This window comes from Phalangium opilio, unplaced genomic scaffold (assembly GCF_054372755.1).
Source record: "Phalangium opilio isolate 3A_F unplaced genomic scaffold, DU_Popi_V2 ptg000003l_1, whole genome shotgun sequence".
Classification (NCBI taxonomy): Eukaryota; Metazoa; Arthropoda; class Arachnida; order Opiliones; family Phalangiidae; genus Phalangium; species Phalangium opilio.
In genome coordinates, this window is record NW_028324145.1 from 14,521,315 (window position 1) to 14,543,984 (window position 22,670).

The window sequence follows — 22,670 nt, forward strand, 5'->3', positions numbered from 1 at the left end:
AATATTGGGTGTATCGGGGTTAGGGCGTTTTACCACTCAAAGATATAATAACATTTGGATATCAAGTAAAATAAAAAGACAGGGATAATTCTATAGCGAGCACGCTATAGTTATAGCTATAGGGCCGTTACTAAAAAAGTCATTAAGAGAGTAAGTTTGTTGAACAGCAAATAACGAGAGCAGTTCGACGACCAAAGTAAACTTGGCTCGATCAACAAACAAAACAAGAAGTAAGTAAAGAGTCAACAAACTTGACCGCCAAGGAAGCCTAATTTATACGTCTTGTTTGATACTAATATAAACGTTAAATGGGAAAAGCATAGGAATTAATTATCATGTTAAGAATATACTTTCTCTCTCAGTTTAACGAGGAATGCTAATGCGCCTGCGCGATCCTCTTCCGCGCCCCGCTTTCTCTATCTCCCTAAATTTATTAAGATAATTTTTAAGAAAACGCGGGCCAAATTATTCAAATTGTATAATTTCAAGTTACAGCTAGATTTCCGTTTCCAGAGACTGCAGGTTTTAAATAATTTTGAGTTGGCGTTGAAAATGATTAAATATACGGAATATCAAATAGCGTGTTTATTCCGTACGGTTATTTTATATTTATTTTGAGGAAATTTCGCTTTCCATTCTATGATCTGTTTCTCCTTCTCTAAAAATATAAATATTTCTTGATCGATTTCCCTAAACCTCTACGATTCTGTTTTCTAAAATGGTTTTAGAAGCTTTTCCGATATTATACGCGGAATAAAAGATTTCTCTCCATTAAGAGAAAACGTGAGAAGAATTTAAAAGGATTACAAATTTCTCTCCTTGGTTACGAACTAGAAATTAAGATTTTAATATTAATCAGTTATCGATGGTCACCAGCCTGACATTTAACTATTTCTTTCCCCGAGTAAAGGGGGCGGGGTCTCTCTGGCGGACTGTTATTGCGAGGAGCAAGAAACGTTTATATTTTCCTATTTCTTAAATATCCGAGTTAAAGATCTTCGAGGCATCCAGTCGGCCGTGAAATTGAAAGTTTGAAAATCGCGAAACCCAAATACTGCCACGCCGGCTTTCCTATCAAAATATAAACGTATAGACTAGTGGCAGCCCATGTTATTTCTCTATTGAGTTTAATACTGTCAAAGGTGGAATGCTGCCATTACTCTATATCACTGGAATAGCGCGCCCAAAGGGAGCGTGAACTACCTCCCAACAGATCGATCCATTCATTCACTCGGCCTTTTTCACTCTAGCGCCTGTAGAAATGTTTCACCCGCGACACACCGGTGTCCGGGGATAAGTTTTCTACCAGGGTTGAAAAAGTCCCAGTTGAGATTGAATACTCTTATTCAATAAGTACAATTAAATAATATATAGCTATCTACCGCGAGTCTAATTATAAATTTTCTCGTAATGAATTTTTGTGGCTTCCCGCAAAACGGTTTAATCGTGCACGAGGAAACCTCGTAAATGTTTTAAAAATGTAACCAATCAAAGCGAGACTCTGCCTTAACCACAGTCTCTCGCCACGCTACTACTTAAATCGGATGAAGGAAGGTTGGTTTAATTTCGTTTCACCATCCCTTGGACGTGTTACACAGAAGCGAACGAAGCCAACAAATTTATTCAACCCAAAATTCGCGGCACCCTAAACCTAAATATAGCGGGGATGGGTGGTGGGGGGGGGGAGCGGGGGCGTGAGAAAAACTAAATTTTCCATTGATCCCCGCGCCTAACCCGAGAGAGAGATGAAAAAACCGGGCAATCTCACTGTAAAGTCGGGTAGGCAGACCCCATTTTGGTCCATCAGCACCGAGTTTTTATAACTTTCCTTCCATAGAAAATAGAATAGACTTTATCGATACTCGCTCCAAAAAAAAGGAAAGGAAAAAGGAAAATCTTCCGCAAACTTCTTTATCACCATACACTAAAAATTTCCTAAAAAGATGTAGTTTCGGATAACATTTTTCTTTACCCCCCCCCCCCCTTAGTAAATCCCGGCGAAGGCGCGTTACTCGAAGTGTTATCCTTAATTACGGCTCGTATATCCTCGCAATTCGTACGTTTTTAATTTTTAAAATAGACTGAGTTATATGTATAGATTAGATAAATTAAATATTTAAATTGCAGACTGTGAAAAAAATCCTAATTTTATTAAGTAGATTTTGGTAAATGAGGGCCGATTCGAATTGTCTTCGAGTAAGGTACTTCTGGAACGAAGGAAGGCAGGGTTTTGCGGTGAAAAGCATTGATTTTTGGGGGAAGAGAGTCCTTTTCTTCGTCAAATTCTAGGTAAAGACGGCTTGTTTTTTAAGGAGAAAGGGGTAGAAGAAGGGTTATTTGCGTATCGAGTCTTTTTTCTCTCCTTATTTTTTTTGGGGCCCTGGTATCTCAATGTCCCCCTGGTTAGTAAAAGAATCGATGGGTGCACCGTAGGGGGGGGGGTCTTCAAAATCCGAGTATAATGGAGCTCTCCTCTTCCCACCCCCACTCCCGCTATTTAACGATCTCCTATATCGGGTTACGACTTAACCTTTTAGCGAGGTTAGGCTTAGGCTAAATTGCTTTTTCTTTTAAAATTCTTTCCTCGATACAATGACACGCGGCGGGGAAACGAGTCATTTGCCGAATCAAGTGGATGAGACCATCCCCTACACTTTTATTAACCCCCCCCCCAACCCCGGCCCCTTGTTTTTAAGCGAATATAACCGAAGTAGATTAACAATATCTTAATAAGGGTTCATTTTGTTAATTATAAATTAAAGGCGGATTACTTTCTCAGCAATTTAAACAGATTTTTCTAAACATTTTGACAGAAAATAGGGGTATGGGTTTCTTCGAAACCTTCGGCGTAATTAACTTTTTAAATGTGGAAGGGGAAGGGGAAGGGGTTAAATTTAATAACGTCATCAAGTCGCGCACACGGAGCTGCTCTAGAGAAGGATGGACAACCTTTCTAAATTAATCTCCCTCGTCTATTATGAATTTTTTAAAGCCCAAGATGAAATTATAATTTTACAAAGTACGAGAGACCGAATTTCGCCAAAAAAAAAAAAATAAACCCCATTGTCTACCGACTTTGCTCGTTACCACCTACAGTTTAATCAGCTTCGTCAAATCGCGGTCAAAAATACGCGATCGTATTTAAAAGGACCCATCCCCGCCTAAAAATACCGTTTGAATTAATTAGAGAAAGAAAAAGCGCGAGTATTATAAAAAAAGTTGTCTGGTAACGAGTCATTAGCCAGAGTATCGGATATTCACGATGAGTCTCCTAGAGCTCGCTCGCAAATGACAGTGGCGATTAATAAGCGAAAATTACGTTTTAATTCCGCGACGGCAGCAGCCGATGTTAAAATAAAATATTACCTAGAATATCGCCGAGGGAAACGCCGCGAAAAAAATAAGGCGAAAAAACTAACATTGTTAAAAAAAATATATAGGAACGAACAAGCTAAAGTAAACAGTGAACAAATCCGTAGAAACTATATAACAACAACAACATATATATATATATATTGAATAAAAGAATTGTTATGAAAAGGAAGAGCGTACACTGTTATACCGTAGCTTGTCTGTTTCTTTGGTTTGCGTGGGCGACCAGGCGTTCACAAACAGGGTTCCTACAACTTTGGGAAAACTGATTTACCCGAGTTTTTCCCAAATATGGAGTAAGACCGATCTATGTTTTGAATTCCTCGACGCGTGCTTTGATAAACGCAATGAAATCATAGTAAAACGGGTACTTACATTTTGACGACGATCGAATCCAACGATGGTTGAAAATGTCACACAGAGACAAAAAGGGGCACAAAGACGATGCCAAACTATGACGCGAAAAGTTCACAAAGCTAAACTTGCTTTTAAAAACTAACCCGCGACGCGACTATTTTCAAATGTCTATGATTTTAACACTTTGAGAAACTGGTTGACGAATTTTGACGTTCAATGTCGTCACGGAGTCGTAGTAAGTTCACGATCGACAGTTTGTCCTCCAGGTAGGAACGTAATGAACTTGATCCCCCGTTGGTCGGCCTCCATTTATTCACGTCAAAGTGTTTCCAGGTGACATGAGCAGATGTGCGCGTTGTAGGGAAAGGGTCTAAGGGACGCTGCGCTTTGCCCTGAAAGTTTGTTATGCGCTCGCAACATTTTGGCCTAACAGCTGGGAAAAGGGTCTATGGGTCGCGGCGCTCTGACCTTGAAGTTTGCTTATTCGCGCGCCATTTTACGTACTCACCCAGTATCTTCGGCATCCCGATGAACTGGTAGATAACCGTAGTTCGCGTCCAGTTCAAGTGTAATCGCACCACAAAAGTCAAAGTTCAAGCAAAGTTCACGCAACCCGATTTAAAAATACCGCGAAACACAAACGCGTTCGGGAACCACACTGTGACGTCATTTTATATCTTTAGAACAGTACTGTTTGGTTCCCGCGATCCTCCGTGCAGCTCGGTTGTGCACTGGACCGCCCAAATCTTGATCCCTCGCTGATGGCCAAACGTGGCCCTTCCAAGAAATGTCCATCCTGACGTCACTCAGTCCAAAAAAAGGACCTGAAATTAAAATAAATTCCTTAACTTTAGCTAAACATCAGAATACATATTCGGGATTCATACAACTTTTGGATAACCGATTTCCCCGAGCTTTCCCCGTGTTGAGTTTACAGGTTTTCTCCCATATTCGAGGCATTTTTCCAAAATATGGAGTAATAACAACGGGAGTGGTTTTGTTTATATAGTTGAAGCAACCCCTTTCGAGCAAACTTACTCGAACCTCACAAATTTTCCTGATTTCCCTGAATTGGACTAAATTTTAAAAATCCCTGAATTTTTGTCAACGCCCTTAATTATCCCTGAAAAACTTGACTCGTTAAAAGTTTAAAATGCCCAAGCCGAATCCAATTTCTCCGGGAAGCGGCTTGCAGTTAAATCGTTTTCGCAATCAATCAAAATATATATTGGTCTTTGGATGGGGCGGCGTAAAAAATAACAAGAAGAGTACTCGCTTGTAGAGAAACTGTTTACCGTTATAGATAGTCCTTGTTATAGAGGCTGTTTTTTGTGTCTTCGGGGGTGGAAAGAGCCATCGAGCGCCGCACCGAATACGGAAACGGAATATAAAAAGCCCATAGCCCTAAGAATAAAGGGTGGGGAGGGGGGGGCGGAATAGGGCTCTTTAAGACCAACTCCGGCCCACCCCTGCCCCCCCCCGGCGCCCCGAGACCCCTTATGGCTGGCGCTGGGGCGAAGGCCCAAGCTTCGTCTAACGAATGGAAATTGGCTTCTAGGGACGCGAATAAAAGAAACTCCGCTTCTCCATTCCGGGCGATACGAGCGGGAGGGGGGGGGGGAGAAATGGCACTCCACCTGACCGTTCCATAGACATTGGGCAAGGGAGGCCTAGATTACTCCCGGAATCGAGAGGAGGAGAATACGGCCAAATAAATAGAATGGAATGTTGTCCCATTCCCTTCTCGAATCGTCTCCAAATTCTAAAAGATCACTACGAGAGAAGCTGATAAAACCGAAGTTATCACAACCCCCACCCTTTCATTCGTCTAATTGTTGTCTACCCTAGATCTAAAGGGGGGACCTAAGGGTACCGAAAACAAATTAATTTGGAAAATAGGTGTTTTTGGCAAAGATAGTGGCGTTACTTCGGGTTAGTTAGTCTTTGTTGTTCCATCGTCTACTTGGGGAAATACACAAAGGTAAGAGGTAGGTGGAGGGAGGGGTGGAAAAGAAAATGGTAGCTCGCGCGGCAAAAACAGATCGATTCCTCCGCGGTTGTTTCGTTAAAAGCATCTAAGAAGAGTGCGGAAGGGGGGAAGGGTGGGAGGAAGGGGGAGTGTGTTCGAGGGACGGGTAAATGAAACACTATTTAATTAATCGAGACAGCAATGAAAGAATAAATAAATAAATACGGGCCTGCCTGGGTTCGTTCTCGGTCTGCGCCCGCCAAGAAGGGATGGATTTATTGACGTTAATTAAGATTAACTTTAACGCAATCCGCACCACCCCCCCCCCCGCCTTGTAGAGCGGTAAACATCAAAAGAAGTCTCGGTCGACCTTTAATAACAAACATTTTTTAGCTTGGCCAGAAATTCCGCTTAGGAGTTGCTGCGGTTGACGCAGAAAACTCTTATTTCTTCTTCGTAATTATTTACTTGGGCAGACCCTCTTGTTAGACGCTGGCTGTTTAATATTAGACATTTCTCCGAAATTTTATCGTCGAAACTTATTAATTTTGTCACTGTGTATACTTTGCCAGGGTTCATACAACTTTTGGAAAACTAACTTCCCCGAGATTTCCAGGTTTTTCCCCATATACTTCCCTAAATTTTTCAGGTTTTTCCCGTATGGAGCAAATGTTAACCAAGGAGGGGGGGGGGCAAATATGACTATTACATAATCAAAGGACATCCCCGTATCTCTAATATAACCAGAGTTATGAGCCTCCAAAGTTAATCCTATTTTTTACTAAAAATTCTAAATTTCCATGAGGTTTTTGTCAACTATTTATTTCCCTGATTTTTCCAGATTTTCCATGTTTGTACGAACCCTGTTTGCCGTATTCGCGAGCGGAGTATTAAAGTCGAGTTTATAGTTAGGGACGGAAAAATGCAATTTCCATTCGTATTAGAAATTCCTCCCCTAATGGCAAAGTTACGTTTTAATATAGAGCAGACGGAAATAGATTCTTCGTTAATAAAGTCAAAGGTCAGTAACGAACGAGAGAGAGAGAGACTGTCCAATCGATAATAATACTTCCCAATAATCTCGAAATACTGTTTCGAATAAAACTGATACTCGATAATTTAAGATTGGGAGAGCGTAGGTCTAGGAAACAAATAAAGTCCGCCACCGCGTTCTATAATTATTCTTTAAAAATATTTCCATCCGAAAGATTGACAATATTGTTGTTTATAGTATAGACTAGTGGCACCCCACGTTATTTGCCCATAGACTTTAATACAGTCAAAGCTGGGAGACTGCCATTACACTATAATATAATAAATAGATCGGGGGTTAGATCGGAATAGAGTTTCCCAAAGATGAAAAAAAAACAGAATATATTGAAAATGGATTATTTTTTGGGGGAAAAATAGATTTGTTTTTTTTTTTTTATACTCCCAGCGTTTTCTCGATATAAATTTCAAATAGAAGATTTTATTATATTGTTTTTTAGATTTCAAAATATGGCCAGATCCTGGGAATAATATAGGGTATTCGATTGTACTAAAGTTTTCAAACCGTACGCCTATTTTATAATACAACCTTGACTTCTTCGGCTCCTTGAAAAAATATTTCGAATTAAACGAAACACTTTTACCAGCAAATATTAGTACCAACTTCCGGTCAGTCGTAACTTAATTAACGAGAAATACTTGAAAGGAGGAATCGCTAATATATCAAAAGAAATGGCCAGAAAGAAAGAAGAAAGGGAAAATAGGTTTCCTTCTTCCTCTCCTGGGTTTCTATATAGATTGGGGGAAAATGGCTGAATTCGAAATCATAACACGGTCAAATAGGTTTGGGGGTGGGACCCATACCACGTGATCCTTACGTTCAACCAGACTATCTTCCCCGGACAAGCTTGATCGAGACTAAAATTTATGGGTTCGTTGGCCCCGCCATCAAATTGTCCAATTGCGAAAGGAATGGCCCAAAAAGCGTTTCTCTTTATATCAAGGAAGAAATTATTATTTGGACTTTTCTCCAGACTAAATCCTACGCTCCAATATTCGTTTAAAAATTGAGAGAGAGAGAAAAAGAGAGAGAGAGAGAGAGGGGGGGGGAGGGGGAGTAAAGCGCAGCTGGTAGCGATTCGTATTAATGGAAAACATATCAAAATAGTTTCTCCTACGCCTTCAATCCCCCCCCCCCCAAATACTAACAAATAAGATGGTTGAGAATTAAGGTTGAAAATAAAAACGGGATAAAACACGGATTTAGAGAACCGCAGTCAAGCCGAACAATCTCATCTACACTCCGCGAGTGGCTCCTTTCGAAATTTGGCAGTTACATATTTTGAAATACGAGTTTTGATATTGAAATGACTCCCCGCGGTTCAATAAGTGATTATTTACGACCTATAGGCAGGCAGGCAGGCGCGGCCGCGGGTCCTATAGCTATAGCTATAGCTATACTAATTTGAAAATAATTTATCCGAATACTTTCACGCTAGATCTAATATTAATCTGTCATTAAAGATTGGGGCCGCCGTCGCCGCCACGGAACGCGAGTATTCCTTAATTACAGCCTAGCAAATATCTCGACGCCTTTTTACCCGCCGCGAGGTGTTAATCGGCGGACTTGTTCTCCGGGTTAATGTTAAAGTAGTCCCCCCCCTAAGGCTCTATTACACCACGGAGCTCAAGGTGTACAGTATGGTCTGTTCAATGACATTTTGATGAGGCGATTCAGAACCAGTCGCTACGTTTAGTTTAGTTTCTTAAGAAAGAAAAGTATCAGAGCGGCGGATTTTAATCAAAGAAATATATAACTTCGGTTTCGCCTACTTCCGATTTTCTTTCTTTTATTTTTTAAAATGAGTAAGAAAAATTTTGGACTAATTATTTTAGGATTAGCCCTGAAGGTTTCTGGAAAATTTAATCTTCGCTATAGGATGGACATCGCCTGCGACATCAGCAAGCCCCCCCCCCCCCATCTTGGGGACTAAAATATACTTTTGTGTTTAACTTCCCGTCAAAGGGTTAGGAGGAGATTTTTGTTCCTAATTAGAAAGTTTCAACTTTTTCTTATTCCACCGTGTTTAACTTTTTTTTAATGATAATTAATTGTTCCCGGGCTAAATATTTGGTTGCGTTTTTCTCGATTTCGCTTCTCAGAGCGGGAGGAAATTTGAGCGAATCAACGCTCTTAGATCATATTAACATTATTACGCGTGTCCTCGTTGTCCGAGCTTGACCCTCGTGATCGAGAAGTTTCGCTTCGAGGTATGTACGAAAGACAAAAAAGAAAAGGGTTAAAAATTCCGTCGCGGAATTATAAATTTGGGAAAAGGTTAAAAGGCGAAATTCCTGCATGGAGAGGACGGTACAAACCGATGATTACGAGTTTGAAAAATGACTTTGCCAAGCCGTTTCGACGTACCAAGCACCCACTCATTTGGAGCGGCGTGACGTCACCGGAGAAGCAAGCGTGTCCTCGCTAGAAATTACAAGGGACGACGCCCTAACTCGAACCCCCACCCACCCACCCCCGGGGGAACCAGCCCGACGAATTTTCACTTTCGCGTTCCTTTTCGCTTTGAAAATGGGAAAAGTTAAGCCGTAAAAATAAGCAATTTGAAAAACTACAGCCAAATGAGATAAAACTCAAAACGGGGTGGGGGGGGGACAAGAGCTCCAATTAAACAACATCTAAATTCTCTCAAAATTAATTTGAGAGAGAGAGAGAGAGAGAGGAGGCTCGACTTTAAAATTAAAAATAACGTTTTTATTTGAAGAAAAGCTGAACAAGGTCTAACGTCGGGGGTATTTCAAGTAGCATTCCTTTCGGTTCCGATCGCTTATCTGCCCCCCCCCATCCCCTCTACTCCTGGTCCCGTAAAAAAGTGCATTATTTTATTATTTCATTTTGTTCCGGCCCAAAAAAAGAAGAGAAAGAGAAAATCGTTTCACTTAACAGATATATATATATACGCGTTATAGTTGTAAGAGTTGTTGCCCACTCGAGTCTCTACTAGGGATAAGGGGCAGAAACAGAGCGTCATAAAAGTACCTCGATAAATAATAGTCCCTGTCTTTAACAGCGGTAAATTCTCACGGCGAAAAAATATTACGAGGAAAAAATGCCCGTCATCCCAGCCGCGGTGTTCGCTACATTTTAAGGTAAACGGCGAAATGAAGGCGTTTGATGGCTAGTGGCGTCTTTGGGGTGAGACGGACTAGTAGAAAAGGTATATATAGGATTTTTTGGCAGCCTTACCGGTCCATTTTATTTACTAGGTGGTTTGGCCAGTCACGTTTTCGCGTCTAGGGCGAAAAATAATATAAAAATGGGTCCTCTTCCCCAATTTTTTGTTCTTTTCCGAAACTCCCACACACCCCGAGCACGAGGGGAGAAACCAGCCTGTGATAAATGTACGTCTATTCCGCCAAAGACTAATAATATCGCCACCGGGACATCGCACTCGCCTAAAAATAGCGCTCCTATTCGCGAAATTATTACGAGAGAATCCCCGTTCCAATTCTCGCAATGTCTTCGTGAAAAGACATTTTTGCTAAAAAAGATTCGACAATCTTGTTCGTTCTAAGCAGGGGGGGGGGCTCCACCTCTCCAATGAAAATATGTATAAAAATGTTCTTCACCCCAAAATATATAGAGCTTTTGTGTAGAGAGAGAAGAGAAAGAAGTAGTGCGCGGCGCATCCCTACGCGCATCTCCCCCCCCCCTCATACACAGACACATACGGCGCACGCAAAAAATATATAAAATAAAGAACCTGATTTCTTTAGGATTTTTTTATTAAACCATATTTTTTTCGATTCCGCTTGGAACTTAAAGAGAAAACAAGCGATCCTAAAAGAAAAACAAAGAACAAAAGGTCGCGTTCACACCCTATAATAGAGAACTATATAGGGGGTCGACTAATCTGCAGGTACTCTGAATGTCTGAAATGCAGTCCACAGTAGGAAACCTACTATTTGTAGTGTGCAGGTTCGGTTCACATTTACAAATCTTAGAAAGCAATTCTAAAATTCATTGCCAAATATGCAGTTCTACGAAATACAGTCCAACAATATTAGAGTTTCAACTCTGAAATCGATTGACTAAAATGCAGTACTCTGAAATGCAGTTCTCAAAAATTATAAATTCAACTCTGAAATCGATTGACTAAAATGCAGTACTCTGAAATGTAGTCCTAAAAAATTATAATTTCTACTCTGAAATATTTTGACTAAAATGCAGTTCTCTGAAAAGCAGTCCACGAAAATACTAAATTTCAACTCTGAAATCGGTTGACTAAAATGCAGTACTCTGAAATGCAGTCCTAAAAAATTATAATTTCTACTCTGAAATCTTTTGACTAAAATGCAGTTCTCTGAAAAGCAGTCCACGAAAATAATAAATTTCAACTCTGAAATCGGTTGACTAAAATGCAGTACTCTGAAATGCAGTCCTAAAAAATTATAATTTCTACTCTGAAATCTTTTGACTAAAATGCAGTTCTCTGAAAAGCAGTCCACGAAAATAATAAATTTCAACTCTGAAATCGGTTGACTAAAATGCAGTACTCTGAAATGCAGTCCTAAAAAATTATAATTTCTACTCTGAAATCTTTTGACTAAAATGCAGTTCTCTGAAAAGCAGTCCACGAAAATAATAAATTTCAACTCTGAAATCGGTTGACTAAAGTGCAGTACTCTGAAATGCAGTCCTAAAAAATTATAATTTCTACTCTGAAATCTTTTGACTAAAATGCAGTTCTCTGAAAAGCAGTCCACGAAAATAATAAATTTCAACTCTGAAATCGGTTGACTAAAGTGCAGTACTCTGAAATGCAGTCCTAAAAAATTATAATTTCTACTCTGAAATCTTTTGACTAAAATGCAGTTCTCTGAAAAGCAGTCCACGAAAATAATAAATTTCAACTCTGAAATCGGTTGACTAAAATGCAGTACTCTGAAATGCAGTCCTAAAAAATTATAATTTCTACTCTGAAATATTTTGACTAAAATGCAGTACTCTGAAATGCAGTTCTCAAAAATTATAAATTTAACTCTGAAATCGATTGACTAAAATGCAGTACTCTGAAATGTAGTCCTAAAAAATTATAATTTCTACTCTGAAATATTTTGACTAAAATGCAGTTCTCTGAAAAGCAGTCCACGAAAATACTAAATTTCAACTCTGAAATCGGTTGACTAAAATGCAGTACTCTGAAATGCAGTCCTAAAAAATTATAATTTCTACTCTGAAATATTTTGACTAAAATGCAGTTCTCTGAAAAGCAGTCCACGAAAATAATAAATTTCAACTCTGAAATCGGTTGACTAAAATCAGTACTCTGAAATGCAGTCCTAAAAAATTATAATTTCTACTCTGAAATCTTTTGACTAAAATGCAGTTCTCTGAAAAGCAGTCCACGAAAATAATAAATTTCAACTCTGAAATCGGTTGACTAAAGTGCAGTACTCTGAAATGCAGTCCTAAAAAATTATAATTTCTACTCTGAAATCTTTTGACTAAAATGCAGTTCTCTGAAAAGCAGTCCACGAAAATAATAAATTTCAACTCTGAAATCGGTTGACTAAAATGCAGTACTCTGAAATGCAGTCCTAAAAAATTATAATTTCTACTCTGAAATATTTTGACTAAAATGCAGTACTCTGAAATGCAGTTCTCAAAAATTATAAATTTAACTCTGAAATCGATTGACTAAAATGCAGTACTCTGAAATGTAGTCCTAAAAAATTATAATTTCTACTCTGAAATATTTTGACTAAAATGCAGTTCTCTGAAAAGCAGTCCACGAAAATACTAAATTTCAACTCTGAAATCGGTTGACTAAAATGCAGTACTCTGAAATGCAGTCCTAAAAAATTATAATTTCTACTCTGAAATCTTTTGACTAAAATGCAGTTCTCTGAAAAGCAGTCCACGAAAATAATAAATTTCAACTCTGAAATCGGTTGACTAAAATGCAGTACTCTGAAATGCAGTCCTAAAAAATTATAATTTCTACTCTGAAATCTTTTGACTAAAATGCAGTTCTCTGAAAAGCAGTCCACGAAAATAATAAATTTCAACTCTGAAATCGGTTGACTAAAATGCAGTACTCTGAAATGCAGTCCTAAAAAATTATAATTTCTACTCTGAAATCTTTTGACTAAAATGCAGTTCTCTGAAAAGCAGTCCACGAAAATAATAAATTTCAACTCTGAAATCGGTTGACTAAAATGCAGTACTCTGAAATGCAGTCCTAAAAAATTATAATTTCTACTCTGAAATCTTTTGACTAAAATGCAGTTCTCTGAAAAGCAGTCCACGAAAATAATAAATTTCAACTCTGAAATCGGTTGACTAAAGTGCAGTACTCTGAAATGCAGTCCTAAAAAATTATAATTTCTACTCTGAAATCTTTTGACTAAAATGCAGTTCTCTGAAAAGCAGTCCACGAAAATAATAAATTTCAACTCTGAAATCGGTTGACTAAAGTGCAGTACTCTGAAATGCAGTCCTAAAAAATTATAATTTCTACTCTGAAATCTTTTGACTAAAATGCAGTTCTCTGAAAAGCAGTCCACGAAAATAATAAATTTCAACTCTGAAATCGGTTGACTAAAATGCAGTACTCTGAAATGCAGTCCTAAAAAATTATAATTTCTACTCTGAAATATTTTGACTAAAATGCAGTACTCTGAAATGCAGTTCTCAAAAATTATAAATTTAACTCTGAAATCGATTGACTAAAATGCAGTACTCTGAAATGTAGTCCTAAAAAATTATAATTTCTACTCTGAAATATTTTGACTAAAATGCAGTTCTCTGAAAAGCAGTCCACGAAAATACTAAATTTCAACTCTGAAATCGGTTGACTAAAATGCAGTACTCTGAAATGCAGTCCTAAAAAATTATAATTTCTACTCTGAAATATTTTGACTAAAATGCAGTTCTCTGAAAAGCAGTCCACGAAAATAATAAATTTCAACTCTGAAATCGGTTGACTAAAATCAGTACTCTGAAATGCAGTCCTAAAAAATTATAATTTCTACTCTGAAATCTTTTGACTAAAATGCAGTTCTCTGAAAAGCAGTCCACGAAAATAATAAATTTCAACTCTGAAATCGGTTGACTAAAGTGCAGTACTCTGAAATGCAGTCCTAAAAAATTATAATTTCTACTCTGAAATCTTTTGACTAAAATGCAGTTCTCTGAAAAGCAGTCCACGAAAATAATAAATTTCAACTCTGAAATCGGTTGACTAAAATGCAGTACTCTGAAATGCAGTCCTAAAAAATTATAATTTCTACTCTGAAATATTTTGACTAAAATGCAGTACTCTGAAATGCAGTTCTCAAAAATTATAAATTTAACTCTGAAATCGATTGACTAAAATGCAGTACTCTGAAATGTAGTCCTAAAAAATTATAATTTCTACTCTGAAATATTTTGACTAAAATGCAGTTCTCTGAAAAGCAGTCCACGAAAATACTAAATTTCAACTCTGAAATCGGTTGACTAAAATGCAGTACTCTGAAATGCAGTCCTAAAAAATTATAATTTCTACTCTGAAATCTTTTGACTAAAATGCAGTTCTCTGAAAAGCAGTCCACGAAAATAATAAATTTCAACTCTGAAATCGGTTGACTAAAATGCAGTACTCTGAAATGCAGTCCTAAAAAATTATAATTTCTACTCTGAAATCTTTTGACTAAAATGCAGTTCTCTGAAAAGCAGTCCACGAAAATAATAAATTTCAACTCTGAAATCGGTTGACTAAAATGCAGTACTCTGAAATGCAGTCCTAAAAAATTATAATTTCTACTCTGAAATCTTTTGACTAAAATGCAGTTCTCTGAAAAGCAGTCCACGAAAATAATAAATTTCAACTCTGAAATCGGTTGACTAAAATGCAGTACTCTGAAATGCAGTCCTAAAAAATTATAATTTCTACTCTGAAATCTTTTGACTAAAATGCAGTTCTCTGAAAAGCAGTCCACGAAAATAATAAATTTCAACTCTGAAATCGGTTGACTAAAGTGCAGTACTCTGAAATGCAGTCCTAAAAAATTATAATTTCTACTCTGAAATCTTTTGACTAAAATGCAGTTCTCTGAAAAGCAGTCCACGAAAATAATAAATTTCAACTCTGAAATCGGTTGACTAAAGTGCAGTACTCTGAAATGCAGTCCTAAAAAATTATAATTTCTACTCTGAAATCTTTTGACTAAAATGCAGTTCTCTGAAAAGCAGTCCACGAAAATAATAAATTTCAACTCTGAAATCGGTTGACTAAAATGCAGTACTCTGAAATGCAGTCCTAAAAAATTATAATTTCTACTCTGAAATATTTTGACTAAAATGCAGTACTCTGAAATGCAGTTCTCAAAAATTATAAATTTAACTCTGAAATCGATTGACTAAAATGCAGTACTCTGAAATGTAGTCCTAAAAAATTATAATTTCTACTCTGAAATATTTTGACTAAAATGCAGTTCTCTGAAAAGCAGTCCACGAAAATACTAAATTTCAACTCTGAAATCGGTTGACTAAAATGCAGTACTCTGAAATGCAGTCCTAAAAAATTATAATTTCTACTCTGAAATATTTTGACTAAAATGCAGTTCTCTGAAAAGCAGTCCACGAAAATAATAAATTTCAACTCTGAAATCGGTTGACTAAAATCAGTACTCTGAAATGCAGTCCTAAAAAATTATAATTTCTACTCTGAAATCTTTTGACTAAAATGCAGTTCTCTGAAAAGCAGTCCACGAAAATAATAAATTTCAACTCTGAAATCGGTTGACTAAAGTGCAGTACTCTGAAATGCAGTCCTAAAAAATTATAATTTCTACTCTGAAATCTTTTGACTAAAATGCAGTTCTCTGAAAAGCAGTCCACGAAAATAATAAATTTCAACTCTGAAATCGGTTGACTAAAATGCAGTACTCTGAAATGCAGTCCTAAAAAATTATAATTTCTACTCTGAAATATTTTGACTAAAATGCAGTACTCTGAAATGCAGTTCTCAAAAATTATAAATTTAACTCTGAAATCGATTGACTAAAATGCAGTACTCTGAAATGTAGTCCTAAAAAATTATAATTTCTACTCTGAAATATTTTGACTAAAATGCAGTTCTCTGAAAAGCAGTCCACGAAAATACTAAATTTCAACTCTGAAATCGGTTGACTAAAATGCAGTACTCTGAAATGCAGTCCTAAAAAATTATAATTTCTACTCTGAAATCTTTTGACTAAAATGCAGTTCTCTGAAAAGCAGTCCACGAAAATAATAAATTTCAACTCTGAAATCGGTTGACTAAAATGCAGTACTCTGAAATGCAGTCCTAAAAAATTATAATTTCTACTCTGAAATCTTTTGACTAAAATGCAGTTCTCTGAAAAGCAGTCCACGAAAATAATAAATTTCAACTCTGAAATCGGTTGACTAAAATGCAGTACTCTGAAATGCAGTCCTAAAAAATTATAATTTCTACTCTGAAATCTTTTGACTAAAATGCAGTTCTCTGAAAAGCAGTCCACGAAAATAATAAATTTCAACTCTGAAATCGGTTGACTAAAATGCAGTACTCTGAAATGCAGTCCTAAAAAATTATAATTTCTACTCTGAAATCTTTTGACTAAAATGCAGTTCTCTGAAAAGCAGTCCACGAAAATAATAAATTTCAACTCTGAAATCGGTTGACTAAAGTGCAGTACTCTGAAATGCAGTCCTAAAAAATTATAATTTCTACTCTGAAATCTTTTGACTAAAATGCAGTTCTCTGAAAAGCAGTCCACGAAAATAATAAATTTCAACTCTGAAATCGGTTGACTAAAGTGCAGTACTCTGAAATGCAGTCCTAAAAAATTATAATTTCTACTCTGAAATCTTTTGACTAAAATGCAGTTCTCTGAAAAGCAGTCCACGAAAATAATAAATTTCAACTCTGAAATCGGTTGACTAAAATGCAGTACTCTGAAATGCAGTCCTAAAAAATTATAATTTCTACTCTGAAATATTTTGACTAAAATGCAGTACTCTGAAATGCAGTTCTCAAAAATTATAAATTTAACTCTGAAATCGATTGACTAAAATGCAGTACTCTGAAATGTAGTCCTAAAAAATTATAATTTCTACTCTGAAATATTTTGACTAAAATGCAGTTCTCTGAAAAGCAGTCCACGAAAATAATAAATTTCAACTCTGAAATCGGTTGACTAAAATGCAGTACTCTGAAATGCAGTCCTAAAAAATTATAATTTCTACTCTGAAATCTTTTGACTAAAATGCAGTTCTCTGAAAAGCAGTCCACGAAAATAATAAATTTCAACTCTGAAATCGGTTGACTAAAATGCAGTACTCTGAAATGCAGTCCTAAAAAATTATAATTTCTACTCTGAAATATTTTGACTAAAATGCAGTACTCTGAAATGCAGTTCTCAAAAATTATAAATTTAACTCTGAAATCGATTGACTAAAATGCAGTACTCTGAAATGTAGTCCTAAAAAATTATAATTTCTACTCTGAAATATTTTGACTAAAATGCAGTTCTCTGAAAAGCAGTCCACGAAAATACTAAATTTCAACTCTGAAATCGGTTGACTAAAATGCAGTACTCTGAAATGCAGTCCTAAAAAATTATAATTTCTACTCTGAAATATTTTGACTAAAATGCAGTTCTCTGAAAAGCAGTCCACGAAAATAATAAATTTCAACTCTGAAATCGGTTGACTAAAATCAGTACTCTGAAATGCAGTCCTAAAAAATTATAATTTCTACTCTGAAATCTTTTGACTAAAATGCAGTTCTCTGAAAAGCAGTCCACGAAAATAATAAATTTCAACTCTGAAATCGGTTGACTAAAGTGCAGTACTCTGAAATGCAGTCCTAAAAAATTATAATTTCTACTCTGAAATCTTTTGACTAAAATGCAGTTCTCTGAAAAGCAGTCCACGAAAATAATAAATTTCAACTCTGAAATCGGTTGACTAAAATGCAGTACTCTGAAATGCAGTCCTAAAAAATTATAATTTCTACTCTGAAATATTTTGACTAAAATGCAGTACTCTGAAATGCAGTTCTCAAAAATTATAAATTTAACTCTGAAATCGATTGACTAAAATGCAGTACTCTGAAATGTAGTCCTAAAAAATTATAATTTCTACTCTGAAATATTTTGACTAAAATGCAGTTCTCTGAAAAGCAGTCCACGAAAATACTAAATTTCAACTCTGAAATCGGTTGACTAAAATGCAGTACTCTGAAATGCAGTCCTAAAAAATTATAATTTCTACTCTGAAATCTTTTGACTAAAATGCAGTTCTCTGAAAAGCAGTCCACGAAAATAATAAATTTCAACTCTGAAATCGGTTGACTAAAATGCAGTACTCTGAAATGCAGTCCTAAAAAATTATAATTTCTACTCTGAAATCTTTTGACTAAAATGCAGTTCTCTGAAAAGCAGTCCACGAAAATAATAAATTTCAACTCTGAAATCGGTTGACTAAAATGCAGTACTCTGAAATGCAGTCCTAAAAAATTATAATTTCTACTCTGAAATCTTTTGACTAAAATGCAGTTCTCTGAAAAGCAGTCCACGAAAATAATAAATTTCAACTCTGAAATCGGTTGACTAAAATGCAGTACTCTGAAATGCAGTCCTAAAAAATTATAATTTCTACTCTGAAATCTTTTGACTAAAATGCAGTTCTCTGAAAAGCAGTCCACGAAAATAATAAATTTCAACTCTGAAATCGGTTGACTAAAGTGCAGTACTCTGAAATGCAGTCCTAAAAAATTATAATTTCTACTCTGAAATCTTTTGACTAAAATGCAGTTCTCTGAAAAGCAGTCCACGAAAATAATAAATTTCAACTCTGAAATCGGTTGACTAAAGTGCAGTACTCTGAAATGCAGTCCTAAAAAATTATAATTTCTACTCTGAAATCTTTTGACTAAAATGCAGTTCTCTGAAAAGCAGTCCACGAAAATAATAAATTTCAACTCTGAAATCGGTTGACTAAAATGCAGTACTCTGAAATGCAGTCCTAAAAAATTATAATTTCTACTCTGAAATATTTTGACTAAAATGCAGTACTCTGAAATGCAGTTCTCAAAAATTATAAATTTAACTCTGAAATCGATTGACTAAAATGCAGTACTCTGAAATGTAGTCCTAAAAAATTATAATTTCTACTCTGAAATATTTTGACTAAAATGCAGTTCTCTGAAAAGCAGTCCACGAAAATAATAAATTTCAACTCTGAAATCGGTTGACTAAAATGCAGTACTCTGAAATGCAGTCCTAAAAAATTATAATTTCTACTCTGAAATCTTTTGACTAAAATGCAGTTCTCTGAAAAGCAGTCCACGAAAATAATAAATTTCAACTCTGAAATCGGTTGACTAAAATGCAGTACTCTGAAATGCAGTCCTAAAAAATTATAATTTCTACTCTGAAATCTTTTGACTAAAATGCAGTTCTCTGAAAAGCAGTCCACGAAAATAATAAATTTCAACTCTGAAATCGGTTGACTAAAATGCAGTACTCTATAATGCAGTCCTCCAAGATGTTAGAATGAGCTTTCCTTCCTCACACACATAGATACAGTACGTTTTGTTTAATCAGGGATAGATTTAATTTTAGAAGTAGTAATGGAGAACGGTTAATATTTACTTCAGTCCGACTCATAGCCCAGTATAGAGCCTCCTTCCTTCAACACGTGACGAAAAGTTTAAATTATCTTATTGGCTCACTTAAACTACGTTCTGATTACTTCAGTCCGACTCATAGCCCAGTATAGAGCCTCCTTCCTTCAACACGTAACGAAAAGTTTAAATTATCTTATTGGCTCACTTAAACTACGTTCTGATGACGTTGCTGACAGGGACGGTGAAAAATACCTAATTCCTTTTTACCTCTTTACCTAAACCCGCCCCTTCTTTCAGCTTTGGTCCCATTGAACCGCATTCCCATTCGACAGAAGGGGCTTTTTTTGGGGTCCCATTCGACCGAACGTAGCCAAAGGTGCGATTTTATTATAGTCCCATTGGACCGAAATTCTATTGAACTGGAAGAAGACATACTGTGTGGTTTTGCATTAAATATATTTTTAATTTCACAACTTACTATTGTTAAAATAAATGTGAGTTAAAAATGTATTACTGCACTCATTTTAACTACGTTTTAATTACGGCGAACCTCACCTACCCTAGCCTAACCTAACCTAACCTAACCAAACGTAACCTAACCTAACCTAACCTCACCCAACCTTGTTTGGAGGTAAAAAGATTATTTTTATGAGTATTAAAAGCCCGCCTCTTACCACGAACAATTTATTAGCAATAATAGAAATATTTTGGAAAAGATGTCAGATAATTAATTGGAGAATATTTTGGAAAAGGTGGCAGCTAATTAATAGCAGAATATTTTGGAAAAGGTGGCAGCTAATTAATAGGAAAATCTTTTGGAAAAGGTGGCAGCTAATTAATAGGAGAATATTTTAGAAAAGGTGGTAGCTAATTAAAAGGAGAATATTTTGGAAAAGGTTGCAGCTAATTAATAGGAGAATGTTTTGGAAAAGGTTGCAGCTAATTAATAGGAGAAGGTTTTGGAAAAGGTGGCAGCTAATTAATAGGAGAATATTTTGGAAAAGGTGGTAGCTAATTAAAAGGAGCATATTTTGGAAAAGGTGTCAACGAATTATTGGAACCAAATCAAACCAAACCTAAACTAACCTAAGCTAACCTAACCTAACCTGACCTAACCTAACCCACCCGAAACCAAAATATTAAAATTTTAATTTAAAATTTAAAGACATTGATGGAACTACCATTGAGACTGTACATCATTTAAGCACAATTTGTTTATTAATTCTATATATCTCTTGCCTTGAAAGGAATGAAAGTGAGCGTTTTAATTAGTATCACGAAACATTTAGTTTTAATATTGTTAACATACCTTTCGGAGATTCAAACCAACAACCTATCGCTTCGCAGTCCAACATCGTATCCACTACACCACCGAATCGCTGACGGCTACAGTGTTTCAAGTTATATTCATGTATTTTTTAGGGGCATATTCGGACGATTGGGATTTCGGTCCATCGGGAATATAGCCATTGGGCTGGAAATCTAAAAACATTGCGGGATATTCGGTCGAATGGGATTTCGGTCCATTGGGAATTCGGTTGAAAGGAACGATACCTTCTTGCTTACCCCTCCGTCCCGTGGAAGGGGGTCCGGAACTTTGACGCGCGCCCACAGTTCTCAGTTCACCATTCCTACTTCTAAAATTTTATCTATCCCTGGTTAAATTAAACTCTGTGAGTGATAGAATGAATAAAATTTAAAAGAAATAGCTTACTACTCCTATAGATCACTCGTTATATAAAATGGATTATTTATAGGCCTGATTAAAAAGTAGAGTAAGTTCAGCTAGCTAATTGGACCGAGTCATCTTGCGACTTATTGCCACTTCTGTAACGCCTTTACAATGCATAGAGGGGTGGTGGCTAGCCCCTATGCCACAGCTAACCGACAGCGCCCTATACTAACTATTACCGTTAACCTCTGCATGTTTTGATGGAAAGGAGAAACCGGGTTAGACCGCGGAGGAAAACTCCTTTAACAAGCGGGGAGAGAACTTGTAAACTCTACGCAGAAGGATTTCTTCCCAGATTTTTCACCCGAATTTAATGATATGTTTTTAGTTTTCGAAACATTTGTGAAAAAGGTTTACAATATGAACTCCTATACAGAGTAACCAAGAACATATAGCCATTTTAAATGACTCATTTGTAAAAGAAGTTTCAGTTATAAAATTGTACAAGAATATTTTTTAACTTCTTTTAACCTTTTTAGTTCTTTAATTTTTTATTTTTCAAATTTTTTTCTTAACATTATTTTTAAACATTGTTTTCAATTTTCTTTTTAACAACATATTTTTCGCACACTTCTGTACAGCTTTTTTAGGTTTTTAGTATTTATATTTTAAGCGTTGTAATAACTGCCAAAAATGTCGGAATTGTTGAAAATGATGATAATAATTATTAAGGCCATTTAAGATAGATGAACCAACAACCGCATTTGCATGAAGAAAAATGATGCAGAAGGTCAAGTGCAACTTCAAGTTGAGAACGGTTATCCATCCGTCTGTTGAGGACGGGATAACAGATTTAACTTTCTGCATCATTTTTTCGTCGTACATATTTAAAAAAATGTTCCTTTTGGATAAAGGATTGGAACTATTATATTAAATATGCTTCGCTAATAAACTTTAATAATGATTATTGTTATATTCAAAAAATGACGTCTTGAAAAAAAGACTAATAAAAATATAATAAAATTAAAAAAGCCCCGCAGAAGTGTTCGAAAGGTATTCTGTTATAAACATTTTAAAAATAAATAATAATAATCTGAAAAATTTTGAAATAGTTAAATAAAAGTAAAAAGTATAAAAAATGGTACAAAAATAATTTTGTAAATAATTTTCAAAAATGTTTCGAAGACTAAAAAAAGATTTCAGAGTTGAAATTAGTAATTTTAGAGGACTGCATTTCAGAGTACTGCGTTTTAGTCAATCGATTTCAGAGTTGAAATTATAATTTTTGTTGGACTGCATTTCAGAGTACTGCATTTTAGTCAATCGATTTCAGAGTTGAAATTAATAATTTTCGAGGACTGCGTTTCAGAGTACTGCGTTTTAGTCAACCGATTTCAGAGTTGAAATTATAATTTTTGTTGGACTGCATTTCAGAGTACTGCATTTTAGTCAATCGATTTCAGAGTTGAAATTATAATTTTTGAGGACTGCATTTCAGAGTACTGCGTTTTAGTCAATCGATTTCAGAGTTGAAATTATAATTTTTGTTGGACTGCATTTCAGAGTACTGCATTTTAGTCAATCGATTTCAGAGTTGAAATTAATAATTTTCGAGGACTGCGTTTCAGAGTACTGCGTTTTAGTCAAC

The 22,670-nt window shown here is 35.9% G+C and overlaps 1 protein-coding gene and 1 long non-coding RNA gene across 2 annotated transcripts in view; one reads left to right on the forward strand and one right to left on the reverse strand.

Annotated features, from left to right (window-relative positions):
* LOC149718047 (uncharacterized) overlaps window positions 1-22,670 on the reverse strand; it is a 128,350-nt gene that overhangs the window by 79,602 nt on the left and 26,078 nt on the right. Inside the window, exon 2 of the long non-coding RNA XR_016368411.1 lies at window positions 3,748-4,553. This is a non-coding gene — a long non-coding RNA (uncharacterized LOC149718047). The remainder of the gene's footprint in view (window positions 1-3,747; window positions 4,554-22,670) is intronic.
* Window positions 1-22,670, forward strand: part of ttv (exostosin glycosyltransferase 1 ttv) — a 105,957-nt gene that overhangs the window by 62,955 nt on the left and 20,332 nt on the right. The gene's annotated exons all lie outside the window — the stretch shown is intronic.